Raw genomic sequence first — 25,381 nt, 5'->3', positions numbered from 1 at the left:
CTCCATCTCATCATGAGACATTCATTGCTCATTATCTTGATTATGATGATTATGCAGGTGTATATATGTATATATCAGAACTCATTAAATCATACCCTTTGAATATGTGCAGTTTATTGTGTGACAATTATACATCAATAAACCTGTTAAAATGGGAATAATAAAACCTTTTCATAAATATTTGCAATGTTTTAATGAAGAGAACATGTCATAGTGCCAGGAACGCAGCACGCAGTCAGTAAAGGGCACATCTATTCTCAATTCCCCACCTGTTTTTGTTTTTGTTCTGTTTTTACAACACCAAGCTATTAGCTCATGTGTTTTTATGACAAGGTCCGTAAGTGGATATGAACACCTTAAATCATACAGGGTACAATTTTCCCTTCTCATTTTGGGATCATGGTAACATTATTGTATGTATTAAGTGAGAAAATCATTTAAGGAACTTTGAACAATGCTGGGTGGGTAGTAAGAACTAATACATATTATTTTTGCTATTACTATTACCTTAGAGATTTTATGGATGGCACAGAGTGAGTGAGCAGTAAATATTAGTTGTAATTAGAATTATCTTCAGTATTAGATTAAATGGACAGGAAGACGAAATAAAAGATCAAGGAAGTTTGCTTTAAAATGGATTTGTCTTTCCTGTGGTTCCTTGATGGAATTGGATTTTTATATTTGTTTGGTGTCAAGTTGTGACAGAAACTATCTTAGTTTCCCAGGCCACAGATGAGTTGGCTTATAAGCAGAAATTATTTGTCTCTCTAGGTGGAGGCTAGAAGTCAGAATCAAGGTGTTGGTAGGATTGTGCTTTCTCTGAAATCTGTAGGGTTCTGGCAGTGGTGGGCAATCCATGATGTTCTTTGGTTTGTGACATAGCCCTATTTCTGCTTTTGTCACATGGCCATCTCTCTGTCTCTGTTTCTCTCTTTGTGTCCGAATTTACTCTCTTTAGGACACCAGTCATATTGGATTAGAGACTACCCTAATTCAGTTTGACCTCATTTTAATTAATAACATCTTCAAAGATCCTACGTACATGTCTTTTGGCAGGATACAGTTCAATCTATAACAGAAACTATCTGGAAGAAATTTGGTTTATGTCTTTTGCAAGAATATTATAAATTATGAAAGTTGTTATTTCAGATAATCTTGAAAGCATCAGGTATATTTACAGTGATCAATGAGTGCAGATATGGTTAGTGTTCTCCAGTCCTAACAAAGTTTTTCTGGGACATATGAGAGACATTGCCTTGGGGTGTGACATAAAATTTCCTGGTAAAGTCCTTAAAATGCAGAGTTGTGGACCCACTTATAAAGAATATGACTCAGTGGGTCTGGGATGGGCCAGAAATGTGCATCTTAATACTCATGTACAGGTCATTTTAATTCAGGTGGCCTGTGGATTATTCCTTGCGAAGCAATAGTCTAAAACCAAATGGCCTTGGCTCAGAGTTTCAGCACCACGGACAGCTCCCAGAATCTTGCCCCACACATTTTGGTACAGGGACTACACAATTCCCAGTGAAGCTTGCCTGTATTCCTAGAGAATCAAAAAACCAGTGTCCTTTAAGAACACACTTTGGGAAACTGATAGTTTTTGTTCCTAATGGAAAATAAGGGGAAGGATGTACATTGTGCATCCTATATGAGAACATATTCTAAGCCCATAGTTTATAGCTTGGAGATTCCAGAGCAGGGCTGTGGGTGGTGGTGGTGGTATAAGGGCAGGAAGGATAGTCTTCAGAGGATCTGAGATCTTGAAATTATATGTAAAATTGTGAGGAAGATATGTACATATATTTTAGTGGATGTGGAAGTTAACTTCACTTGAGAATGGAAATAGTCTACAGATCAACTGATTTATATACTTTTTAAAAAAAGATTTATTTATTTCTCTCCCCTTCACCCCCAACCCACCTCCCCCATTGTCTGCTCTCTGTGTCCATTTGCTGTGTGTTCTTCTTTGTCCGCTTCTGTTGTTGTCAGCAGCACGGGAATCTGTGTTTTTTGTTGCGTCATCTTCCTCTCCGTGTGTGCGGTGCCATTCCTGGGCAGGCTGCACTTTCTTTCGCACTGGGCGGCTCTCCTTACAGGGTGTACTCCTTGCTCGTGGGGCTTCCCTACGCGGGGACACCCCTGCGTGGCACAGCACTCCTTGTGCGCATCAGCACTGCACGTGGGCCAGCTCCACACGGGTCAAGGAGGCCCAGGGTGTGAACCGCGGACCTCCCATGTGGTAGACAGACACCCTATCCACTGGGCCAAGTCCGGTTCCTGATTTATATACTCTTACGTACAATTTATGTACTTTGATAGTACTTAAGAGTTGTGTGTGGACTAGAGAATTTTATTTAAAGTTCTGCTTGTCATCTAGGCATTTGATAACTATATCTCTTCGACTATGACAACATCAATAAAAATAAGGAAACAAATAAACAAACATTCCCTGTAGGTACCCAGCTCAGACATCTCAAGCCATTACTCTCAAGTGTTGTGATTAAGGTATGTTAAAGTTACTACAGAATTGCAGATATCTCATCTTGGCTACTCTGGAAATTCTCTATTACTAAAAGAACTGTCCTATTATAGGCTACAGTGAGAGTGGAACTTGAGGTCATTTGGGTGATTAAGGAGTTTTCTTTCATATATCATTTGATCACTCATTAAATGTTTTTTATCCTTGAAAGCTTTACAAATGAATGAATTAGTGATCATGGACATTGAGTGTTATCTAATATTTGCAGTAGGTCAAACTATTTCTGTAGACAAAGTGATGGCCATTAACAGTATTTCATGTTAAATACATTTCCAAAGGCAATCCAGTTAATGGCAATCAAGCCATCCCACAGTCATCATCTGTAGCCTCTCTGATGATAGATCATAGCATGATGTTCCCTTATGTGTAATATATGTGTAGAAATATGTATTTATATACATATATATATGTATATATATATAAAGGAAAGGCCATCTTCTCAAAGGCATAGCTGGTTTGACTTATTTGTTCTGCAAGGTGTTGTTTCTTGGCTATGGAGAAGATTCTCTCAAGTCAGTGCCAGTAAGACATGTGCTGCTCCACTGGTAGAGAGAAGCAAGCAGAGCTGTTAATATGCTGAACAGATTCCCATAAGACAAAGGGCATACATTTGGGAGGCAGTCTGTGTCATGACTTTGACATTTTTCCTTTTGTGAGGAAGATGAGATAAAAATTGTCTGATGGTTCTGTCAACTTTGTGAAATATCTAATTTCACAAAGTGCTAATTATTTGAGCAAAGATAACTCAGTTTCTTTTCTTGGCTTCTTTGGCACCAGCTTCTTATGTTTGATTTTCCTTTTTCCAGCTTTACTGGATGGTCCCTTTCAATCTCTTTACTGGGCCTATCTTCTTTGCTTGACTTCTCAGGCTCCTTCCTGTTTTCTGTTTTGTAGCTGGAGGATTTCATTTAGTTCCATGATATTAAATACCATCTATATGCAGATGGCTCCCAAATGTAAGACTCCAATCTGCAGGCTCATAAATTAAACGGCCTACTTGATGTCATACTGCCTATTTGACTTAACTGTAATGTTCTCTAAACAGAACTCTTTATCTTTGGCTCTTTCCTCTCCTTAAACTGTTCTTTTATCTGTTCCTTCCCCAGAAAATGGCATCATTCTTGTCTAGTTTCTTAAGATAAAAACCTGGGAGCCATTCTATTCTTTTTCTTATATGTCACATCCCACCATCAACCCCATGCCCAACATATACCCCCAATATGTTCACTGCTTTCCATTTCTACAACTATCTACAACTTCAGGTTAATCAATCAGCATCTCTCATCTGGACTATTTTAACAGTTTCTTAACTGATCTCTGAGATTCCTTTTTTTTTTTTTGTCCCACTGTAATCCTTTTCTCCACACAGCAGCCAAAATAAATGAATAATCACATCGTACAACCTACCTTATTAAACCCACTAATGGCTTCTTGTTTTAGTTTTTTAGGCTACTCCAGGAAAATACCATGAGATGGCTCAGCTTAAACAATGGAAATTTACTTGTTCATGGTTGGAGTCTGGGAAAACATCCAAGTCAAGGCATCATCAAGGCAATACTTTCTTCCTGAAGACTGGCTGCTGGTGATTCTTGGCTCCTCTATCACATGGCAATGCACAGGGAGGCATCTGCTGGTCTCTCCCTTATCTTGCTTCTGTGGCTTCCTCTCTCTGTATCTGAATTTCATTCTCTTCTAAAGAACTCCAGTAATATGATTAAGACTCATTCTGATTGAGGAGGGACACACCTTGACTGAACTAACCTTATCAAAAAGTTCTACTTACAGTGAGTGGGTTTACATCCACAGGAATGGATTAGATTTAAGAACATGTTTTTCTGGGGTACATACAACTTCAAACCACCACACTTCTCAGTGCATTTAGTATAAAATTCAGACTCTTTTCTATGGCCTTTAAGACCTGCATTGGATGGTCATGTCTGTCTCTCTGACTTACCTACTCCCTCTCTCGCCCATCCTGCTCTAGCATTGACTTTCTTTTAGTTCCTTAAGCATACCAAGTTTATTCCAAAATCAGAGCTTTTACACTCACTGTTTTTTTTTTTTTGGCCTGGAATTTTCATGTTCAAGACCTTCATATGGCTGGCCCCTCCTCAATATTCATGTTTTAGCTCAGATATTATATTATTTTCATAGAGAGATCATTTCATAGTGTGATCCTTTATCACTATCTCTTATATAACCCAGATTCATTTTTTTCTTAGTGTTTACCATTTTGTATTGGGTACAAATTTTATATGCCACATATTCAAATAAACAAAAGAGATGGAAATTTCATTTTTAAAAATAATAATCAGGATAAGCTAACTGCTGTAACAAATAACCCCAGTCTCAGTGCCTTAACACAATAAAGTTGGTTTCTTGTGCATGTCACAATCCCATGTGGGTCATTGGGAGATTAAGAGATTGGGGAGACTCTGGTGGCTGAAGCACAGCTTTGTCTGCCTTACTGCCTGCCTCCATTCTTCCCTGCTGGGGCCATGCCCTGCTTTCAGTGAGATTGTGAGAAATTCTCTGCCCTCAGATTCCTGTCCCTATTCGGGGACTCTAACATTGCCCCAACAAGGTTTCTATTTTGGGAGGGGTTGGGGGAAAGGCCCCTATTTGAGGGACCATCATCAATCATTTTCATTCTTTCTTTTATCTCCCAATTTTGAAACTCCTCCCTTTAACTCAGAATGGGCTTTGATATCCTCCCTCTGTGCTCAGAAAACTGGCATCTCATCTGTTCTTTTTCTAAGCCATGTTTATGGTTAAATTCTTTGCCATCTTTCTTCAGGCTTTGCTTATTGATGTTCAAAGCCAATCTCTTTGAAATTAAACAAAACAAGGCAAAACATAGGAAAGCATTTCCCTTTCAAGCATCTTGGTTTTCAAAACTATTGTCTCTTCTATGAATTGAGAAAATACACTTATACACTTACAGTTACTAAGAGCAGTGTAACTGCAACAGGATTGGTGCATCTTAAAGGGCACAAGGAAATGTGGGAGCTGAAATGAGAGTGGTGTCAGAAATGAGAAACCAGTGAAGATCTCAAAATATTCCTCCACCTCATCTTTTGTATTTGTACTCTCTTCCTCCCCAGAGGGTAATTGTCATGAAAGCAAAGACCTTTGCTATATCGTTTACTTATGCATTCCTAGTACCTAGAACAGGGCTTGTACAAAGCAAGTATTTGCTAATTAAGCAATTAACAATTACTAATCAAAGAATAAATATTTATTGAATGACTAGATCATAGGCATTTGTCTCAGCCTTGGTTTAAGACAAAATTTCTGTCTGCCCATCTCTTCCTATTTCTATTGTTAAAATGACTTGAATGACCATGGGTTACCAACAGAATTGTGTTGACAGCAGACTCTTCCTTTAGGGTCAGTAATACAAATTCTCCATAGAATAAGTTCAAATCCTTTTCTGAAGCAGAACTGCAAGGGGATGCACCTGTATTGCTGATATAGCACTTAAGAGGGTCCTTTCAAATGATTAGAAACAAAATGAGGCTTCATCACTAGAAATTAAAGTAATTTTATTCTTTAATACATTTTCTTCATACTGTTTTAACTTCTGTAGAATTAAAAGAGTTAGGGAATGACAGTTATCTTACACAAATTAAAACAACCTAATAAAGTGCCGTTTTATATTGTTTAAAGAAAGCAAATACTTTACAAAATTGGGAAGAGAAGGAAAGGAAAGAGAATCAGCTGTTAAAATTTCACCCTATAATCACATTCGATTCCAATCTGTGGTTCCACCCCTCTTTCCAGGGTTATTTCCCAAAGTGTTCTGCATGTACTCAGCCTTCCTCAGCCAGCCAGGTGTCTTCATTTCTCCATTGCCTTGGCCATGCTATTCCTTTAGCATGGACATTCTTCTCTAAGACAGTCTAAATTCCACCTCCTTTTTGATGCCTTTCCTCCTCCACCTCCTCGTCATAATGAACTGTTTTTCCTCCCATAGCAGGCTTCTTTATAAAACGTTTTTAATCATTTTTTTTTATTTTTAAAGAAGCTTTAGATTAAGTAAATGATACATCAAAAATATAGGGGATTCCCATATACACCACCCCTGCCCCCTCTCACACTATTCCCCATTAGTGTGTTACACTTGTTTCAATTGAACACATATTGAAGCATTGCTACTAACCATGGTCATTAGTTTACATTACAGTTTACACTTTGCATTGCACATTTTACAGGTTTTGACAAAATGTATAATGGCCTGTATACATCATTGCAATGTCATTCAGAATAATTCCAGTGTCCCCAAAATGCTCCACGTTACACCTGTTCTTCCCTCTCTCTCCCCTCAGAACCTCTGGTGGCCACTGCCTTTATATCATTTTTATAAGATCTTCCATTGCTAGTAGGTTGGTGCAAAAGGAATTGCAGATTTGAACTGTGAATTTTAAATCATTATAACTAGGCTCAGACACATCTTTATTAATCAAAATAGGAATGATTGCAATCAACACATTTTTGCCAATGAGAAATATGTTTGTTTATTCTTGTAATGTAAAAATCCATGCTTAGGGATTCAATGAACTCTTGGAAAGCATTTTCTGCATCCTGCTGGTTGTGGAAGCTTTTTCCTTGCAAAAAGTTGTTGAGATGCTTAAAGAAGTGGCAGTCAGGTGAATATGGCAGATGAGGCAAAACTTCGTAGCCCAATTCGTTCAAATTTTTAAAAAGATTTATTTTATTTATTTCTCTCCCCTTGCGGGATATAACATAACCACATTTATTTAAGAATGTATTCCAATATCAAATGGCAAATTTCAACAAAGCAAAACCGCAATTACTTTTGCACCAACCCAGTCCATAGTTGCATTCCCCCCTTATGTTTGTTCATTCCTCAATCTTGAGGATTTTAGGATAATGATACCCACTCTATTTCTGATCGAGAGGGACTTAGATCTCATGGGGGCAAATAGATGGAACTGTGTTGCTTGCCATTGTAGGTACTTTCTGATTTTTGGGATGGGTGTTGTTAGTTGTCCTGGGTGAGTCCAATGAACTGGAGAGTAGGTGGTGTAACACTGCTGAGATTCTGGGGTCGACTGGCATATGAACAGACTGAAGATTTAAGTCTCTGGTGCATATATTTAATGAGTATAGTGCTAATTATACGTTCAAATAAAAGGGGGAGAAGAGCCATGTATTGGGTAATTATAAATGAATCTAACTTTGTTACATTGGGGAATATATATTTCAAGGTAAGACCCATTGACAGGGTTCCAAATTCCTGAGAATGTCTGCCCTGCCTGTAGTGTCTAGATGTCTCTTGAGCAGAGGTTCTTAACCTTTTTCTTCCAGGAACTCCTTTGCCAGTCAGGTGAAAAGCACAGACCCCTTACTAAGTCCACACTATACTGTGTATTATTTAATAAATATATCACACCCCACCAACACATCCCCACAAGAATAATATATTTTTTTGAATTTTAATTCAAACTCACAGACCCTTCATTAAGAACCTCTGCTCTAGAGCCCTCAGAAACACCCCCAATAGCAGGCTTCTTTTCTTTTCTTTTTCCCCCAGGCTTTTTTAAATAAAATTTTTTACATTTTTAAAGAAGCTTTAGATTACGTAAGTGTTACATAAAAAGTACAGGGGTTTTCCGTATGCCCCACTCTTTCCTCCAACCACACTTTCCCACATTAATAACATCCTTCATTAGTGTGGTACATTTGTTACAGCTGATGAACGAATATTGAAGCATTGCTACTAACCATGGACTATAGTTTACATTACGGTTTATACTCTGTCCCATACACTTTTGTAGGTTATGACAAAATATATAAATTCTAGACTTTATTTTGTATTTAACATTTTTAAAAATATTTTTTAAAAAAGATATATAAATCACGCAAAATGTTACAATAAAAAATAAAAGAGGTTCCCATATATCCCCTACCCACACCCTTCACTCCTCCCACATCGACGACTTCTTTCATTAGCTTGGTACATTCTTTGCATTTGGTGAGTACATTTTGGAGCACTGCTTCACAGCATGGATTATAATTTATGTTGTAGTTTACACTCTCTCTCAGTCCATTCAGTGGATTATAGCAGGATATATAATGTCCTGCATCTGTCTCTGCAGTGTCATTCAGGACAATGTCAAACCCCGAAAATGCCCCAATATTACACCTCTTTTTCCCTCTCCCTGCCTTCAGCAACTTCCACAGCCACTGTCTCCACATCAGTAATATAATTTCTTTCATTTCTAGGGTCACAGTAATTCTATAGTAGAATACCAGTAAATCTACTCAATCCATATTTTATTCCTCCATTCTGAGGACCCTGGGTATGGCAATGTCCACTCTACCTCTAAATCGAGAGGGGACTTAGATCCACATGGCTGAAGGATGGAATTCTGCTTGCAGCTGTAGACTCTCTCAGTTATTTCGTGTTGTGGTTGACCATCCTCACCTCCCTGTTAGCTAACCTGGGTAAGTCCAATGAACTGGAGAGTAGGTTTTGCAACTCTGCTGAGGCTCAGGGCTCAGCTTGCACATAGGCAGTCCAGAATTTCAAGTCTCCTGAGCATATATCAACCCCAGCTCCAATCACAGGTTCAATAAAAGTGACAGAAGAGGCGTGTGTAGAGAGGTCACATATGAGTCCACCTCCATCACACTCACGAGCACAGAGTAAGGCCCACTGGCAAGGAACCAAACTCCAAAGCCATCTGTCATGACCTGAGGGTCTCTGTAGCCCTCAGGAGCACCACTACCTGGGGTTGTATCTACTTTGGCTGTCTCCAAGATCCTGCTAAGATGTGCATAAGCATGACCCCTCTGATGACCTCCCGACTCATTTTGAAGTCTCTTAGCCATATGAACTCATTTGTCTTTACCTTTCCCCCCTTTTATTCAAGGTCTTTTTCTTGTTGCATCACCAGCTATGCTTGTCAGTAATCCCTTGGTGCCAGGGAGACTCACCCTGGGAGTCATGTCTCATGCTGGGGAGAAGGTAATGCATTTACATGCTGAGTTTGGCTTACAGAGTGGCCACATTTGAGCAACATGGAGGTTCTCATGAGGTAACTCTTAGGCACCCTGAAGCTCCATAGCAGGTTTCTTATATACCTCTATTTATCACATATTTTATTCTGCCTTGGGTTCAAGTAGTTTGGTGACTTGTTCTCTCTGTATCTATTCACTGTGTGTTCTTCTGTGTCTGTTTGTATGCTCATTAGGTGGCTCTGAGAATTGATCCTGGGAACTTCCGGAGTGGGAGAGAGGTGATTACTCTCTTGTGCCACCTCAGCTCCCCTATGTTGTTCTTTTATCAGCCTACAAGCCTCTGGAGTGCAGAGATGATTTTCTGCTTATCTCAACATCTCTCACTGCCTAAGACCATGCCTTGCACCCCATAAGCCATTAATTATTAATGCTATTAATGTTTTCATTTAACAAACACATAAGTGCCATGTTCCAAGCACTGGTTTGTCTAGTTAGTTAGACAAAGCTCCCCACTTGTGACTAAACATGAGTCTGTTTTACATCATTGCTTTCAATCAAAAAGATTGGAGTTTTAGTTCAGTTTTGCAAGACAGGTGGTTTTCTTTCTTTCTCTTTCTCTCTCTCCTTTTAGATGCAGTACTTAAACAGATGGCTATACTTTTGACTGTTTGTCATTCTTAGATTTAGTAACATTTCTGCCCTGTTCTCACTGTTCAGAAATGGAGCTGAACCCTGTATACACATGAACACATAGAGAAACTTCTTCCAGCTTTGTGGGAGGGGTAGTAGTGGGAGTGTACGTCTGTGCTCACCTACCCATTTTAATTTTAATTGCTTTTTCAGGCAGAAGGTTCCTTTTGAAACATTTATTCATTGAACAAGTATGTACTAAGTACTTTCAACCCACAAAAGCACTGTGGCCAGTTCTCCTTTAGTTTGTTTTTTACTCACAGAAGGCACTATTTCCCGTAAGACAACACCTCCAGTCTGGCTTTTAGAACTGGTAGTGGCTGGAGAGGTAAATTTTGCTGGTCATAGCTGCTTAGTGTTGGAGTGGAACTAGAATTCAGGATACTTGGCTTCTAATCTAGTGCTCTTTTTAACCTTACTAATGTTTTATTATTTCATTGTGTACTTATTATGTCTGGTATTTTGAAATGCAATAACAGTTGCAAACTGCTACTGTCTGTGATTATTGTTACTACTTTTATAGGCCAACCTGACCTGAATAGTAATATCTAAATAAAAATGTCATTTTTCATTACAAATCAGTTAATGCTCTTTTTTTTTTTTAAATTTTTTTATTTTTTATTGACTTTGTAATAATATTACATTAAAAATATATATGTGAGGTCCCATTCAACCCCACCCCCCCACCCCCCCTCTCCCCCCCCCAACAACACTCGTTCCCATCATCATGACACATCCATTGGATTTGGTAAGTACATCTTTGGGCACCTCTGCACCTCATATACATTGGTTCACATCATGGCCCATACTCTCCTCTATTCCATCAAGTGGGCCCTGTGAGGATTTACAATGTCCGGTGATTACCTCTGAAGCACCATCCAGGGCAGCTCCATGTCCCGAAGACGCCTCCACCTCTCATCTCTTCCTGCCTTTCCCCATACCCTTTGTCCATTATGTCCACTTTTCCCAATCCAATGCCACCTCTTCTATGTGGACATTGGATTGGTTGTGTCCATTGCACCTCTATGTCAAGAGGAGGCTCAGATTCCACCTGGATGCTGGATGCAATCCTCCCATTTTCAGTTGTAATCACTCTAGAGTTAATGCTCTTATTATTACCAGTATTTACTTCTGGCATAAACTAGCATGAAACATTGCCTTTGAAGAGATTATTGAGTTCCTGTCAAACTCAACCATACATTGACTATTAATTTATTAATTATGGGCATTGCTTTTAATAGTTGTTGAAAGAGACGACCCTGAAATCACAGTGATTTGACCGATAGGAGTTAACACTCACATAAGAACAGTTCAGTGCAGGTGTGCAGTAGGGTACTTTCCATGTGGTGATTCAGAAACCTAGGCTCCTTCTTCCATTTTGTGGGCTTCAGAGTCCTTTACTTCCAGATGGTGGATGAGAGAGAGAGAGAGAGTACAGAGGATGTACAGAAGATTTGCATAGGACATCCCTGGAACAGGAGTACATCATGGTCCACAGTCCATTGTCAGAAGTCAGTCATATGGCCCCACCGGGAGGCAAGGGGAAGCCAGGGATTAGAGTCCCTGGCTGAGCAGCTGCTCCCCAGCAATAACTCTAGCCCTGTCACCTGGAGCCACTGTTCAGGCTGGATGGTGAAGCTGAGGAGGTCTGATGCTCCCAGCCTCTTGTTTCTGTCCTCTTCCCTCCATCCATGATTTGCCCCTCACTTCCTGGCCCTGTAGGTACCCAGTCATCTGCCCTTCATCAGAAAGTGCTCTCAGGAAGGAAGCAGTAGCCGTTCTGAAGACTAAACAACATACGAGGCTCAATTTACGGCTGTCTGCATTTTAACAGAAGAAAGCCTCTGTTTGATATAAGTAAAAATATGAAGCTCTAATAAGAGAATGTCAAGTATTTTGGGGGAACAAGAAGCATGCAGTCCTTAAAATTCAACCACATGTTGGATCTGACTGTGTCTTTCCACATAGCCCAGTATATCCACCAGTCTCTATTTTAGGAATGGGCTTCTTTATTGTTTGATAATAGTTTGGAAGTTTTCCTTAAAGGCAGCCTTGGCTAATTTGTATACAGATAAGTGTTTTTAACTATGAAAGGGGCATATGGGATAGGTTAGAAGTGAGGAGTCTTGAATGTAAGATTGTGGACCGTAGAACGTATTTAACAACATAGCGTGAATGTGTGCTTTCCTTTCCTTGAAAACCCTCCACAATGGTGAATTTTCGTTGTCAGCTCTGAGCTAACTTTTTAAAAAGATAGTCAAATAAGTTTGTTTGTCTCTATTTGTGTTTCTTTGGATGGGCTTATCTCAAATTACATTGGGAAAATGAAAGCATCTTACAAGATGCTTTTATACATGGGAAATAAAAATTATGGTCAAATATGAGTCAAAAACTTCTTGCCCCAGACTATATTAAATATCCAACTACAAATCTATAACTGGATGACTAAATTTTCAGTTTTCATTAGAAAAATTGGCATTGTAGTCAACACAGTCAGTCTTGAATTTAGGATGGCCTCTCTCTCTTTTTGTGTGTGTGCTAAGTAACCAAAGTCTCATCTTAGTTACCTTTTGCTTCTGAAACTTAATTTTATCACCCAAAACTTAGTTTAGGTCTCAGAAGTACCTTACGGTACATCAGTACTGGGTTGGCAAACTGTTACACCTTCCTTGCAGATGAATTAGTGGCTCTCTGGCCTTTTCTAGGAAATCGTGTTAGAGAATTCAACCCAACCCATAAACACAAACACACACACATACACACACACACACACCCTGTGGATGGACAAGAGAAAGCAGGCATCTGGCATCCAGAGACAGGAAACAGAAGCAATACAGCCCTGTCAAGTTGCTTTCTGCAATGCCTTGTTAGAATTCAGTTCTCTTTATCTTGAGAATCAGTCATGAGTTGCTTAATTTGAGATTTTTGGAAAGCAAATTGTCCTTTTGGCAAAAAACAAAAAATGTGTCAACCATCTGGCTAAATCAAAGGCATCAGCGTAGAGGAGTAAGCTTGCACAATGAAAGAGGCCAATGTGATGCAAGAGAATGAACTCTGGACTGGGAGTCTTAGTCCCAATAGGCCACCAGCTGCTGATGTGTCCTTGCCCACTTGCTTAATTTCAGTTGTCCTTATCTCTTTAAAACAGGATTATGGCTAGGCTTTAGCTGGGACTCTTGGTAAAATAGTCAGGGACATTGCTGTTCCCAAGTATCTCTTTGTAGCTCTATTTTTACAAAGAAAAAGACTTCACTGCTGTCCAAAATTGGGGTTCAGACATTTATAAACATGCGTGTCTAGTGGACTGGTGTGTGTGTTTGTGTGCGTACACTTGCAAGCTTGCGCCTGGCTGAAGTTATTGTTCTCGGGAGGGCACTGGAGACCATGAGAACTGAGGAGAAGGAGTTGGGCAAGGAGAAGCTGATTTAAGAATGCAATGTGGGAAACGGATTTGGCTCAGCTGATAGTGTCTGCCTACTACATGGGAGGTCCAGGGTTCAAACCCAGGTCCTCCTGACCTGTGTGATGAGCTGGCCCATGTGCAGTGCTGACGCATGCAAGGAATGCTGTGCCATGCAGGGGTGTTTCCTGCATAGGGGAGCCCCTTGCTCAAGGAGTGCGCCTTGCAAGGAGAGCTGCCCCACACACAAAAAAACACAGCCTGCCTAGGAGTGGTGCTGCACACATGGAGAGCTGACTCAGCAAGAGGACGCAATAAAAAGAGACACAGATTCCCGGTATCACTGACAAGAACGCGAGCAGATGCAGAAGAATGCACAGCAAATGGACACAGAGAGCAGAAAACAGGGGTGGGGTAAGGTGGGGGGAAGAGGAAATAAATAAATAAATAATAAGTTAAAAAAAAAAGAATGCAATGTAAGTGTCATTGTATAATGTGGCAGTAAAATCCTGAACTCATCTAGATCCAGCCATCCTAGGAGAAAGGTGCTTTGTTTTGTAAGTGAAGGTGTTATTTCAGTCACTTGAAGACAACCTTCCTCCTATAGCCAGATGTGGCCGGGAAGGAAGATTATCCCTCTCTGTTTGGAAGAAGGGATTGGTCTTTCTGTACAGGGTCTGCTTACAATTCCTTGGTACCATCACGACGTGATCACCATGGCATTGGATATGATCACAGATCTAAGTTATGATTATGTATATGCACCCTGGGGATGATAGGGAAAACTCAGAGAAGACTTCATGTCAATAGAAAGATAAAGACTTGGGGCCTTGATATTTGAAGCCAGGTACGTGAGACTTTAAAGTCTGGATGTAGGATCACTATCCCTTGCTGTATTTCTAGAACAATATGCTGCTCCATGCCCTCTTCTTACCTCCCTGAATCTCTTGCCTTGTATCTGAGACCTTGTCCCTCTTCCTCCCAAGGTCACCACTGGGCTCCAGGCCCTTTAACTCATCCCCTCCCCCGTTATAGCTTGAGAGAAAAAACTGCTTTCAGCCACTTGTACTGTAGGGTTGCTGAGTTAAAATTTGAGATTTTATGTTGTTTCACAATGTTTCTGATATAATCACTGTTTATGTTTACTTATACCATAATTGGTACCAGGAAAAAACATGTGATTTTCCTAATCCTAAAGTTTTGTACTGTTTGAGCATTAAAACAAGCTCAGTGAAATAGATGTGGGTTAAATATTACAAAACTCAATTTCCTATGGCAAACATATAATGATTGGCAAATGCAATTTCCTATAACAGACAAGCAGGCAAGTTTTATAATCTCAAGGTTAAAGGTTGTGTAATAATTAACTATTAGAGTTACAGTAAAATCCCACAAGAGACCTTTGTGTACAAACTACCGAATTTAATGATGACAAGTTACAGAAAAAGAGTAAGCTTGACGAAAAGCATACCCACACCCCCCATCAATCTAATATTTGTATTTTTAATGATTTTAAGGTAATTAACTGGTTAATATTTTCAACTTCTTCCCTTATCTGTATAACAAGGTGCACTTGTTGGCTCAGTGCAGAGTGTTCTCAGAGCCTAATGTCAATAGTTCAGTTTCTCACTCCCAAGACTCTTCTATAAAAAAACTTGTAGTGACTTTTTTTTTTTAAACTTTAATTTCGATAAAGATTTAATTAAATAATTTAGGGTTCATAACTTTTATTTCTATAATGTAAATCTAAAACAAGCTTTCCCAGAGGCATTTACATTTTTTTAAACTTCTAGTTGAGGTATAAAAGTGGTGACCTTACAGAAAGGAATTTTCAAAACCACACAAGGAAAAGTACCTTTTTGAGGTGGGACAGGGATTGACTTTTTCTTATGGTTTCTGAAAGCACGATATTGAAAGGTCCTTGCTGAAGTGGGTCTGGGAGGTCATGTAATATGAGCATGATTTTCTTAAAGCTGACATTGCAGTGAACAGAAAGCAGTGGTTATAATATGCATCGATTGGGGATGAGGCTGATTAAGGCTGGAAATAGAGCAAAGGGGATGCTGACTCCTAGGAGAGCTACCATATAGGTTCAGATTTCTTGCTATTTCATTTGTTCTTTAATCTCATTTAGTTAAAAACTTATATTTATTTCAATTCCGGTCACTGTGCTAGTATGAATAGAAAAGCAAGGTAGACTGGTATCCTCAAGTGACTTGCAGCTTAATGGGGAAGACATATAGTCAAATAAGCAATAATGAAAAGGTGTAATATATGTCATCATAGGGAAAATATGGGTTTTGGGAGAACAAAGCACTGAAATCCAGCTGCATCAAAAGGGGATGATGGAATGCCATTATCTGAGGTCTGAGGGATGAATAGGGGATAGCCAACTGAAGGCTTGAGGGTTCTAGCAGTGGGTCCATCTTGTTTGAAAGCCTAGGGGCAAGAGAAAACTTTCACTGAGAACTGAGAGAAGGTAACTGTGGGAGGAGTTAGCTGTAGGGTGTGAGAGAAGGAAGCTGGAGATTTGCCTGGAAAAATAAACAGAGCCTGATGGGAGGCCATGGTATGCTTAGACTTTATCTGAAATGTAGTCAGAAGTCACTAAAGGGTTTGTGGGCAGAGCATGATCTGGTGAGATTTACAGTTTAGAAAATCATGCTTATTGTGATTGGAAAAATGGATTGGAAGGAGATACAAGCAGGAGTAGTGACAACAGCTAGGGAGCTACTACAAATTCCATTTGATAGATGCTAGGAGTCTGGACTAAGGTAGTGTCATTGGAAATGAAGATGGATTGAAAGGCTTTGAGAAGGTAAAATAGGCTTGATGAAAATGTTAATGTGGTTAGGTAGGAGAGTGTCAAGGTGGCAATAGATGGAAATACCATACACTGAGATATGGAGAAACAGGTTTGAAGGGGAAGGATGATCCGCTAAGTTTTGGACTTGTCGAATTTGGGTGCCTGTGGGACAACTAGGAATTTTAAGGAGGATATAGGTTACTTGAGTCTTGAACTTGAGAGAATTGTGTGGGCTGGTAATATAGGTGGTAATTGAAATAACAGGAGAGCCTATAAAGAGTAAAAAAGGAGAAAACCTAGGATAGAATACTGAGGAATCAAAATTTGAGTGACAGGCCGTAGAAGAGGAAGGTCTTGTGGCTAGAGAGTAGGAGGAGAACCAGGGAACCTGGGCCATGGAAGAGAATGTTTCAGTAAGGGAGAGGTTAACAGTATCAATGCTGTGGATGAGTCAAGTAAAACAAGGACTGAAGAGTATCTTTTATTTATTTATTTTTTGAAGAGTATCTTTTAGAGCCAGCACAAAGGTGGACACTAGCGACTTTTGCAAGAGAGCTTAAATGCAGTGGTGAGACAGAGCCAAATTGCATTGGGATAAGAAGTAGAAAGAAGGAGAGGAAATGGAGGTTGTGAATGTAAGCACACTCCTTCATGAGGAGAAGGGCTACCTTCTGAGGAGAACAGTGGGCTAAAAGAGCATATTTTTTATCCTAATGGGAAAGAACCAGTAGAGTGAGAAAATGTGAAGATGCAGGAAAGAGATGGGATAATGAATAGGCTGAAGTGTGGGGGAGGAGAGCTGGGAAGAGGGTAAGATCCAGAAATTACAGAGGGGCTTAACCTTAAGTGGGAGACGGTCCATTTTACCAGACGAGAAGGAGTCAAATATAGGCATGAACATGGGCATTTTGCAGATGTAGAGGCAGGAACTTGAGTGCATTTTCTTTATCATAAAAGAGAAGTGAAGATGGCAACTTTCTACTAAGCTCCAGGTATGCCATACCATACATGTTGTCTCTTCATGGGAATAGGCCATAATGCCAATTTTTTTTTTAACATTTATTTTATTTATTTGTTTCTCTCCCCTCCCCCACCCCGCCCCAGTTGTCTGTTTTCTGTGTCCATTCGCTGTGTGTTCTTCTGTGTCCGCTTCTATTTTGTATTGTTGTCAGCGGCACCAGGAATCTGTGTCTATCCTTGTTGCATCGTCTTGCTGTGTAAGCTCTGTGTGTGTGGCCACCACTCCTGCGCAGGCTGAACTTTCTTTCGTGCTGGGCGGCTCTCCTTATGGGACGCATTCCTTGCACGTGGGGCTCCCCTATGCGGGAGACACCCCTGCGTGGCAGGGCACTCCTTGCGCACATCAGCACTGTGCATGGGCCAGCTCCACACAGGTCAAGGAGACCCTGGGTTTGAACTGTGGACCTCCCATGTGGTAGATGGATGCCCTATCCTTTGGAATGCCAATTGTTTTTAAGTTCTAATCACATCACTCTGGTAATTATTTCTCCACTTGGTATGCCCTTCTCATAGCCAGCATGTTGCAGAACTGTTGGCTCTTGGCGGGATGCTTCAGTGTTTCACCTGCCTGGTGCATTGTGCCCTTGGGCACTTTGACACAGAACCAGTCTGGAGGCAATGTCTATTGTAAACCTGGCCATATCAAGCCATTGCTGGCTGCTGCAGGAATCCAAAACTGCAGTGTACTCTCCATCCACTTCAGGAGCATGTCCAAATGTGGCAGATGCTTTTATTGGTTTAGGGGTCACAATGACCAACCTAACCAATAACTCAAATGGAGAGGTACTATGCAGTGTACTGGTGCCAGTTTTGAATGTACAAGAGAATTTGACAATACTGAAGTCTATCTCTTTTAATTTTTATACACTTTCTAAATACTTCCAATGATGTTTATAACATTTCAAATAAACTTAACTATTTTTAGTACTTTACTTTTTACTTCTACACCTTTACCATGATTATGTTAATTAACGGATATTTTACTTTAGCAGTACAAGAAAATCTACTTTCTCTAGCATTTTATGAAAATTAAGGTCCCCAATGGAATCAAGGTTATCTTCCCCCTAACACCCCTTTAAAATACAGATTGAGGTGACCTCTAATGGGTTTCCCTCTTATGAAGTTACTTTTATTTTTATTAAAGATTTATTTATTTATTTATTTATTTCTCTCCCCCCCCCAATCCCGGTTGTCTGTTCTCTGTATCTCTTTGCTGCGTATGAAGTTACTTTTTGTTATCAATAACAATTTAGGTTTCTACTTAATAATTGCTTCCTGGAATTAGCCATTTAAATGCTGCAGTTTAGACAACGCTTTTACAAACTTCTTATAATTGACCATAAGTTACTTTTTGTTAATTTTAATTCAGGTTTCTATTTAATGATGACTCTCTGGAATTAGCCATTTAAATAATTCAGTTTAGAAAATGCTTTTTCAAACTTCCTATAACCAAACAGAACCACATAGACTAGTCACTTATACCTTTAAATAAGCTTATTAAATTACAATTAGTAGCCAATGAAATTTTCCTTTATCCAGTTAAAAGTCTTCCATTACATCCTTTATTTTGTTCTGTGAAAACTAGTTGGGAAGCAGATTTGACCCAATGGATAGGGTGTCTGCCTACCACATGGGAGGTCCAAGGTTCAAACCAGGGCCTCCTGACCCATGTGGTGAGCTGGCCCATGTGCAGTGCTGATGTGCTCAAGGAGTGCCCTGCCACACAGGGGTGTCCCCCACGTAAGGGAGCCCCATGTGCAAAGAGTGTGTCCCATAAGGAGAGTCACTCAGCGTGAAAAAAGCACAGCTGCCCAGGAGTAGCACCGCACACAATGAGAGCTGATGCAGCAAGATGACTCAACAAAACGAGACACAGATTCCGGGTGCCACTGACAAGAATACAAGCAAACACAGAAGATCACACAGCAAATGGAAGCAGAAAGCAGACAATGGGGGTGGGGGTGGGGGGAGGGAAGGGGAGAGAAATAAATAAATAAATAAATCTTTAAAAAAAAGAAAGAAAACTAGTCATTTCACTTTAGGATAGATCTATATTTCATTAAACATGAACTTAAAATTTTCATCATCTTAAAGACTTAATACATATAGTGCTAATTTACTTAATTGGTATTCTATAAACCTATGGAGGTGACATCCAATGTAAATAAAATTGAAACCATTATAGTTTATGTAAGAAATATTCTTTTTCCATCCTTCACAGGAGGCTAAAAGCTCTTTTTTCTTTAATAAGATTCTAAAACTGTGAATAATCTTAAAAGCACACTGGCTGCCAGGTTCTGGAATAATTATAATTGTTTAATTTGTTTTAATTATAATTTAGAAAAGATCTTTCCATAGCTTTCAAGAACTTTTCCTTTACTTACTGAAATTTGTTAGATTATTAATTACTCTTATTTTAAGGTTGTTAAAAGGCTTAAATTGGAGAATTATAGGACAAACTATGATCTTAATTCCCTGGCCTAGAAGACAGAGTTTTAAGGTAAACTTTCATTTCCCTGTCTTGTCACACCTAGACCTTCCCCGATAGCTCTTGCAAAGAGAAGTCCCTGGAGGGCTGGGTAGGTCAGAGAGCTTAGGGAAACTTTTTCCCTTTCCCAATAGTTTCTATATTCAGATTTCTATATGACCTTTCCATCCTGATTAGTGTAATTTGTACTCCAGGAATATTCATTCACATATATATAAGCACATATTTAATTTTTAACAAATTGAATAGGGCTCTTTTAAGAATTTTGATGTATTAATTTGATATTACCCTTTAGATGTATGAAATATACACTGAAAAAATAGGCAGACACAAATAGTTGGACAGACAAAACGAAACAAAACAAAAACAAAACACCACAATTCACTAATGTTACTTATAATTTTCATTCTTTTACAAAATATGTTTAACTGTAAGATAACATTATAGTCAAAAGAGCTCTTTGAAGGCTATTTCTAATTAATCTGCACTGTTACCAAGCAGCTTTAAGCAAAAAATTCATTCTTTAGTTATTGGCTTATAACCAATCTACAACAATTTCCTTTACTTCAGAGTTCTAGTTATTTCCCATTTTGACTTTGATGAGTAATACCAATTCCAGTACATAGTCACTGAGGTCATTAAAGTCTCAAGGAAAACTGGTTTCTTTCATGACTTGCTGCTTTTAGAATTCTTGATGCTCAAGGTGGGAAGGACCCCCACTCCCCAGTCTTCAGAGGTAACATGACTCTGGCAGCCACTGGACTGGAAGAGTGGATGTCCAACCCCAAGGGCCAAGGATTCCACGAGGCAGAAATTTTCTAAAAATTTGTGGGGTCCCTCTGGGTTCTTGCCTGGATTAGGTAAATGGGAGTCCACACCTGGAAAATCAGGAGAGAAAGCAGGTTTATTAACACCAGTAGAAGGATGGGACACAGGGGTGTCTCAAAATTGCCTTTCCCAAGCCATGGGGGGCAGATGTTGCCATGGCTACCAACAAGGGTGACTAGAGTAGTTATCATTACAAATGTGAGCAAGTACATCCAAGGGTGAGGCCAGTCCTGAAATAACCACAGCAAAGGCAAACTCAGTTTAGAATTACCATCAGGATAGCAAACATATAGGAGGGTGAGGCTACTTCAAGTAACCATAAACAAAGGTAAGTTCAGTTTATAGTAACGATTACTATAGTAAGCATACACATAGGTGAGGCTAGACTTGAAATACATATAAACAGAGGTAAATTAGTCTAAGATTATCATCACAATAGTAGGTCTAGGCTAAATCCACCTAGTTATAGCAATTTCAGCTTTTGCTGTTTTATAAAAAAGGCATCTATATGACGATTTTAACTCTTTGTTACAGTTGCTAGTAAGTGTTCACTTCAGAAGAAATTGGGAGCTTTTGTTTATTAACTCAGCAACTAAAATTATTTTATTAGTAACACTAGTGTTGCTCAGTTTTCCCGCTTTTCCAGCAGTTAAACTACTTCCATTTGTGATTTCTTTTACACATTAAATTCAATTGCAAGATAGTATTGAAATGTAAAGACTCCTTTTTAGGTTACCTTTCACTGTTATCAAATTCGTAACTGGCAAACCCCAAATTTGATTTGTGAGTTTGTAGGCACGAGCAGAACTGACAAAGTTAAAGTTAGCACAGATTAGAACAGAAGAGAGAATTTTACACACTTAGCATAGGGAAAAACTTGATTTTCCAGGAACTTTTAAATCTTAATTGAGGGCTTATGAGGTTTCCTCTTTTCCGGGGAGAGTGTTAGTAAACTGTCTAGATCATGATTCCCCATTTACTCCCTTATTAGGCACAACCGAGGCTAGAGAGGTCTGGAGTGGCAGGTTAGGACCAAGTAAGTGGCTCCCATGTTAATTAAGAAATTAAGACTCTTACCTGCCACATCAAGGGCCACCTGAGGCATCTCCTGGTTGATGGGTCATACGTGGCTTCAGGCCCCTTCTGTCCTTCCCTTGGGCAAGGCCCTGGCTGTCTGTGAAGTGAGGCAGCTTGGGGCCAGGTTCCTGCTGATGTGGAGCTTGGATTCAGGTGGCCCTTGAGGTGATGGTGCCTTTAATGGCAGCAGCTAAAAGGTGATCCTGGACCCTGTGCCTGCCACTTCTTCATCTTGGTGGCCTGGTCTTGATTGTTGAAAACTAAGAAGGCTGTTTCTAATATGGTGTTAATGGAAGTTTGAGGCCCAGGGAAAATTTTTGCAGCTTTCTACGGATATCCAAGGCAGACTGGCTAATACAGTGTGTTCCTAGGAGGATCTGTTTTTTTTTTTTCACTAGAGTCAGAATCTACCAGAGGGCATTTTTACTACCAATACCAGCTTTCCTTGAAGTGAGGAGTAAGGCTGGGTTTTTAGGTTTTGCCTCTGAGTAATTTCCCTGAAGTTATTAAAATCGACTGGTTTGGCAATGTGTTTTCTCATCTTTTTAAGGAGACATGACTACATAGTCTCTGGCCCTCAGATCTGTCTGTTCCCACCTCTCTTACACAGGTTTAACTGGAATTCAGGGTCCCATACAGAGGCCACTCCTGTTTGTACTGTGGCCACACAGTGTGGTAGGAAAAAGTTAGCCTTTTCCATTTTAGACCATCAGTAGGCAGGCTGTCCTGATTACTGCGAAGACAACCTAACCGGGAGTCTGCTGGAATGCTGGAGAAGCCACCCATTATTATTAAAAGTGGGAAAAAAGCCTGTCAGCCAATCTGTCATCCCAGATCTTGGCCCGACTGAACTTTTAGTCTCCTAACCAAAGCTCCCAAGCTGCTTAAGTCTTGGGGGACATTTGGAGCTGGCCTCCAAACTGAAGTGCCCAAGTTGCTTATGTCTTGGGGGGACATTGGAGTTGCTGTTCTGTTCTCAGTGTCCTGGAAATGCAGAGGCTGTGCCACTGGGTGTCCCCAGGGCATCCTAGGTCTTGGGGGATGTCTGGACCCTGGTTCTAGACCAAAGCTGCCAACTGAATTTTCTCCCTAGAAAAGGGATTGTCTAGGGACCCTTCTTTTGGTCTACTCTTGCAGAGGTCTTAGGATAGTGGTCTTAGAGAATCCACTATCAAGGACCAAGTTTTGCAGTTAAACAGGACATTAAGAGGCACATTAAGAAGCAGAGACTAATCTGCAGTTTATAGGCAAACAACCTCGGGACCCCAGAGGTAATGTATTAACAGGAATCTCAGGGCCTCCCTGGGGCCTGGATAAAGAACATACCTCTGGGCACAGCCCAGGGTGTGAGTCTTGGGGGCTTTGCTAATAAAAAGAGGACACAGACAGACTATAACGAGAACTTTAGACTCACCAGTCTTGCCCGGTTTTGGGGAGAGTTACCTGCCTCTGTCTACTATCTTGGCTTGCCAAATATTTTGGAAGAATGCTTTGGGTTCTGGGTTTCTAGGTTCCTGGCTTATGTTGCATAAAAGAATTTAAGGACATGCCATAGGCTAAGCAAAGGAGTAAAGAATTTTTTAAGAAACAAGAAAAGCAAACACAACCCCCACTTGACTTGGTATATAATCCTTTTAATGTGCTGCTGGATTCAGTTATTCTAATATTTTATTGAGGATTTTTACATCTGTATTCATAAGCACATTTGGTCTGTAGTTTTCTTTTATTGGGATATCGTTGTCTGGCTTTGATATCAGGGTAATGCTGGCCTCATAGAATGAGTTAGGATGTGTTCTGTCTTCTAAGTTTTGAAAGTGTTTGAGAAGGTTTGGTGCTAAGTCTTTAAATGATTGGTAGGATTTTCCAATGATGCCATCTGTTCCTGAGCTTTTCTTTATTGGCAGTCTTTTGATTATTGATTCTCTTTGTTATAGGTTTGTTCAGATTTTCTGTTTCTTCTTGAACCAGTTTTGGTATTGTATGTTTCTATGAATTTACCCTTTTCATCTAGATTTTCTAATTTGTTGGCAAAAAGTTGTTCATAATATTCCCTTATATCCTTTTATTATAGTTTCTATAAGTTTGATGGTAATGTCCACACTTTCTAATTTTAGTAATTTGAGACTTCTTTCTTTTTCTTAATCAATCTAGCTAAAAGGTGCCAATTTTGATCTTTTCAAAGAGTCAACTTTTGGTTTGATTGAATTTTCTCACTTGCTGTTTTTTATTGTTATTCCATTCTCTATTTTGTTTCTCTCCTCTTTAATCTTTATTATTTCCTCCCTTTTGCTGGTTTTAGGTTTAGTTTGCTTTTCCTTTCTAGTTCATAAGGGGTAAAGTTAGGCTATTGATTTTAGATTTTTCTTCTTTTTAAATGTAGGCATTTACAGCTAGACATTCCCCTTTAAGCAGGCTTTCCCCCCCTATATTCCAAGAGTTATGGTATGTTGTGTTTTCATATTAATTCATTTCAAAATATTTTCCAACTTCCTTTGTGATTTCTCCTTTAGCCTATTGGTTGTTAAAGAGTGTGTAGTTCAGTATCAACATATTTGTAAACTTTTCAGTTTTCCTTTTGTTATTAATTTCTAGTTTCATTTCATTGTGTTTGGGAAAGATAATTTGTATATTTCAATCTTTTAAAATTCATTTAGACTTGCTTTGTCACTGACATATGGTCTATCTTGGAGAATGTTTATGTGCACTTGAGGAAAATGTGTGTTATGCTGATCTTAGGAGTAGTGTTGTACATGTCTGTTAGGTATACTAGGTTTATTGTGTTATTCAAGTCCTCTTTTTAAATCAATCTTCTGTTGTTCTGTACATCATTGAAAATGCGATATTGAAATCTCCAACTGTTATTGTAAAAACATTTCTTCCTTAAGTTCTGTCAATTTTTGTTTTATGTATTTTGGAGTTCTGATGTTAGGTGCATATGTTTATAATTTTTATATCTTCTTGATGATTGACCCTTTTTTCCATATACAATGTCCTTCTTTGTCTCATCACAATTTTTTACGTGAAGTCTATTTTTTCTGTTCTCTTCTGGATACTATTTGCATGGTGCATTAGTCAGCCGAAGGGGTGTTAATGCAAAATACCAGAAAATGGTTGGTTTGTATAAAGGGTATTTATTTGGGGTAGGAGCTTACAGATACCAGGCCATAAAGCCTAAGTTACTTCCCTCACCTAAGTCTATTTTCACGAGTTGGAGCAAGATGGCTGCCGATGTCTGTGAAGGTTCAGGCTTCCTGGGTTTCTCTGGGCTCAGTGCCTTTGTTTTCTCCACAAGGTCAGCTGTAGATTATCAGGTGAAAGGCTCTGTCTCTCTCTCCCTGGGGCTCCAGCTTCAGTATTAAACTCTGACATCAAAACTCCAAACATTAAAAGCCCTCAACTTTGTCCTTTGCCATACCTTTTATCTGTGTGAGTCCTCAACACTTGGGGTGCCCTAATGACGTGGCCCAATCAAAGCCCCAGTCATAACTCAGTCACATCCAGGTACAAGACCAGATTACAAATATAATCCAATCTCTATTTCTG

This window comes from Dasypus novemcinctus, chromosome 17 (assembly GCF_030445035.2).
Source record: "Dasypus novemcinctus isolate mDasNov1 chromosome 17, mDasNov1.1.hap2, whole genome shotgun sequence".
NCBI lineage: Eukaryota > Metazoa > Chordata > Mammalia > Cingulata > Dasypodidae > Dasypus > Dasypus novemcinctus.
This window is presented reverse-complemented; position numbering follows the sequence as displayed.